Consider the following 5,000-nt stretch of genomic DNA (forward strand, 5'->3'; position numbering starts at 1 on the left):
ATCATGTTGTCTTATGTAAGATACAGGATTATTTGTAGTTTTTTTCCAAGAGGTGATGATATACTTAACAAAACGTTCCAGAATAAAATAATAAATGAAATTATCATCTGGTACCTCTCATCACCTCTCACATCTCTTGTTCTTCAGTGGATTTTATTACAAAGCAGTTTATTTGTTCACGTATGAATTTCCATTTAATTCTTATTCATGAAATTCACGGTCACTTTTTAACATCACTACATAGGGCAACGGTGCATATATAATCCAATGCCTTGTAAATAAATAAAGATTATAGTAAGAATGTAAAGTCAGTTTGCGCCCGTTTCTAAGCAAATAAGAATCTGTCTGTCAACTTTGGAATAAGTGTTACCATGTGTGTGTGTCTCCAGGTGATGAAACCTCCACGCAATAGTCGATGAAATAGCACAATGTAATGGTAACCAACAATTTCACATCAGAAAATAAATCAGGTGGAGCAGTGTAAATTTTCTAACTCGTGTTTTTTTCTTTATAGTCTTTCTGGCGGCGGTACAAGCGGGCTATATTATTTTTCTGCATGTTTTTAAAGATTTACCTCTGGCTTATCTCTATAAAACGTGAGATAAAATAATAGATGCATAAAGTAAAAATAACAACTGTACACGCTTCTTTATTTATCGAATTAACTCTTTATTCGTGTAATCCAAGCGAAGCGAGTGGTGGAAAGTAATAGCAAGTCAAGCAGAACATTTGCCTCGTAATAATACTGATCTGCCACTGTTACCATGGCTTTTCAAAGGTGAGTTTCAGTTTGGCCAATGCTGAATTTGTGCGCACTAACAAATTATTATATACTGTATGTAGAGTTAGACAGAATACAGGAAGTGATGACAGATAGACAGATGTAGATAAATAGAAAAGAGCGCCAGAAAAAAAGAGACGAAGCAGAGAGAGAGAGAGAGAGAGAGAGAGAGAGAGAGAGAGAGAGAGAGAAATCGTGAAAAGGAAGAGTGGTGGGTCTGTCTTGCCATTGTTGTTATTGTTTGAGGAATTATTCGGTCAATGTATTTTTTTTTTTTTTATCCTCCGTGTACGTTTCCGTTTCTCATCTCTTTCTGTCTGTCGGTCTGTCTGTTTGTTTGTATGTATGTACTGTATACGTATGTTTGTCTGTCTGTTTGTCTGTTTGTCTGTCTGTCTGTCTGTATGCATGTATATATGTATATAGTACGTAAACATGTAGCTCTCTCTCTCTCTCTCTCTCTCTCTCTCTCTCTCTCTCTCTCTCTCTCTCTCTCTCTCTCTCTCTCTCTCTCTCTCTCTCTCTCATGTTTTTTGTTCCCATTCTCCTTAATCGCATACTCTTCCATATTTTTTTTTTTTTCTGGCCCTGCATCTTTCTTACCTATTCTTCTCTTATCATCTCCTCTTTTTTTCTTTCTTTTTTCCACTTACTTCTTCGTGTTTTCCGTATTCAAGTCCATATCGAGCGTATCTTGGAGGACGAACACAGTTGAGCGCTGCTGACACCATGAATACGTTAGTGTTATTTTTCTTTTCTTTTTTTCTTTTAATGATTTACGTCGCTTAAGTGTTGAAGATTGGTTTTCCGTGTGTGTGTGTGTGTGTGTGTGTGTGTGTGTGTGTGTGTGTGTGTGTGTGTGTGTGTAATTGAATATAGAGTCAGCAAACTATCTATCTCTATCTATCTGACTGCCTGTTACACTAACTATCGATTTGTATATGCACATATCTGAAGATTTAGAAAACTGAAAGTATTAAACAGATATGCTGTGTGTTCATATTTTTTTTTTTTACGCATTGTTCTTACTATTCTTTTCTAGGCAATAAAGACATCACTTAGGTATTAAGCCCAAGAACATCCTGTTACAGATAGGCAATATATTATGATGAGAACGTAACATAAGGATTAGTAGACATTACTTAATGCATTCTTTGTTTGTGCCATGTAAAATCCCACTTTTTTTTTTTAATTCATATATACAAATTTAATATGACTCTTCCAGTTCATCTTCATGAACTCCTGAGAACTTAATATGGTCAACTTTTTTATGTCATGTAAGAGGGCCGCTGGCCTTGGGCAACAACAATTATTTTGAATAAAAAAGGGCCCACTTAATGCCTGTTAGCATAGAGTTTCAAATAGAAAAAAATCACATAATAGAGGATGAGTGTCTTGAAACCTTCCTCTTGAAAGGCCGTGGGAGGAAGGGAGGCATGCAGTTAGCAAGATCAGAAGAGCAGTTAGCGTGAAAATAGCGGTGGAAGATAGCAAGAGATGCATCATTGCGGCGATGAGAAAGAGGCTGAAGACAGTCAGTTAGAGGACGGGAGTTTGATTCCACCCTGTCTAAAAGAGCGGTATGAGTAGAATCCCCATACACATGAAGCATATTCCATACATGGACAGATAAGGCTCCTGTACAGAGTAAGCAGCTGGGGGAGGTGAGAAAAACTCGCGGAGGCGACTCAGAATGCCTGACTTCGTTGAAACTGTTTTAGCTGGAGATGAAATTCCAGTTTAGATTACAAGTAAAGGACAGACCGATGATGTTTCATGTAAAAGAGGGGAACAGTTGAGTGTCATTGAAGAAGAAAGGACAGTTATCTGGAAGGTTGTGTCGAGTTGATAGATTTGAGTTTTTGAGGCACTGAACATTACTAAGTTTTCTCTACCCTAGCCAGAAGTTTTAGAGAAATCAGAAGTTAGGCGTTATGTGGCTTCCTTGCATGAGCTGTTTACTTCCTGAAGTGTTGGACGTCTAAAAAGATACGTGGAAAAGTGCAGGGTGGAATCATCAGCGTAGAAGTGGATAGCATGAGAAGTTTTGTTTAGATCATTGATGAATAATAGGAAGAGAGTGGGTGACAGGACAGAACTGTGAGGAACACCACTGTTAATAGATTAGGAAGAGAACAGTGACCACAGCAGCAATAAAACAGTCAGAAAGGAAACTTGAGATGAAGTTACAGAGAGAAGGATAGAACCCGTAGAAGAGTAGTTTGGAAATCAAAGCTTTGTGCCAGCCTCTATCAAAAGCTTTAGATGTTTCTAAAGGCAACAGCAAAAGTTTCACCAAAATCCCTAAAAGACGATGACTAAGACTCAGTAAAGAAAGCCAGATCACCAATAGAGCGTCCTTGACGGAAACCATACTGGAGATCAGATAGAAGGTCGTGAAGTGGTGGATATTTAAGAATCTTCCTGTTGAGGATAGATTTAAAAACTTTAGAGAAGGAGAGAAATTAAAACAATAGGACGATAGTTTGAGGGATAAGAACGATCACCCTTTTTAGAAACAGGCTGAATGTAGGCAAAACCTCCAATAAGAAGGAAAGGTAGATGTTGATAGACAGAGTTGGAAGAGTTTGACTAGGCCAAGGTGCAAGCACGGAGGCACAGTTTCGGAGAACAATAGGACGGAGCCCATCAGGTCCCTAAGCCTTCTGAGGGCTAAGGCCTACGAAGGCATGAAAAACATCATTGCGAAGGATGTTAATGGGTAGCATGAAGCAGTCTGTGGATGGAGGAGAGGGAGGAACAAGCCGTACATCATCCAAGGTGGAGTTTTAAGCAGCTAAATTATTTCGTTTTCTAAACATACTGGAGAAAATCCACAGAGATCAGAGCGCCCGTCGACCGTCGAGTTTGATAAATGTCATCACTAAGGGTGGACGCGGCCGAGTGGTGCGGTTCGTGGCAAGAGACAGGGAGGCGGCGCCGCGGCTCTGCCTGAGCCACAGAGAAGGCTGAGGAGGCAACATCCAGGACGTGGAGGGTGGGAGGTGTCTTTCTTTTGTCTAAAACTAAAGTAGTAGCACGTTGTTCTTTTTTTCAGTCACCGTTCACTGTAATTCCTCGCTGCAGCGCAACTTTTTTTTCTGTCGTGACCACACCTCAATTTGTTTTCTTTCTTTATAAATAGTAATTATAAATGTATTTTTATTCCTATATTTTGAAATTGATTCATTTGTCACTTACTGGTTATGTTAATAGATTAATTTATTTGTTAACTGATCGATTTCCCTGTTTTTAGTTACTTATATTCTGTTTTAGTTCATTCCTTATTTCTTATATTTAATTTTTCTTTATTGATTAATTTTCGATTATTAATTTCTATCTTCACTTGTATATTTTACTTATTTTATTCCATTGTTGCTATATTAAAAAAAAAAATCTGTAAGATCAGGCTTTCTTTGTTGTTATCCTATAGATTTTTTCACTTTTATTTTATGAATTACTTTTCATTATCATTCTCATTTTTTGTTATGTTATCCTCTCATTCAGTTTTTATTTAATTATTATATGTTTATTGGAAATGAATAATCGCAAATTAATCAATAAAGAAAAATAAATATAAGAAATAGGAAATAAACTACAATAGAATATACTCGTAAGTAACACTAAAAATAGGAAAATCAGTCAGTTAACAAATAAGTTAACCTATTAAAATAAATTAATAAACAAATAAACAAATACATAACTAATAAATGACAGATGAATAAATTTCAAAATAATAAGGACTAAAAATATATTTACAATTACTATTTATAAAGAAAGAAACCAAATTGAGGTGTGACACGTCAGAACACGTTGCGCTACAGCGAGGAATTACAGTGAACGATGAATGAAAAAAGGACAACGTGTTATTACTTCAGTCTTGGGCAAAAGAAAGACACCCCTCACCCTCCACGTCCTGGGTGTTGCCGCCTCAGCACACTCTTTTAGGGACTTTGGTAAAACTTTTGCTGTTGCCTTAGACGTATCAAAAGCTTTTGATGGAGTCTGGCACAAAGTATTGATTTCCGAACTACCCTCCTAAGGCTTCTATCCTTCTCTCTGTAACTTCATCTCAAGTTTCCCTTTTCTGACCGTTTTATCGCTGTTGTGGTAGACAGTCACTGTTCCTTTGCTAAATTTATTGACAATGGTCATCTTCAGGGTTCTTTCTTCTCTTCCTATTATTTATCAATGATCTTCTAAACCAAACTTCTTGTCC

Source organism: Scylla paramamosain, chromosome 4 (genome assembly GCF_035594125.1).
Source record: "Scylla paramamosain isolate STU-SP2022 chromosome 4, ASM3559412v1, whole genome shotgun sequence".
NCBI classification, from domain to species: Eukaryota; Metazoa; Arthropoda; class Malacostraca; order Decapoda; family Portunidae; genus Scylla; species Scylla paramamosain.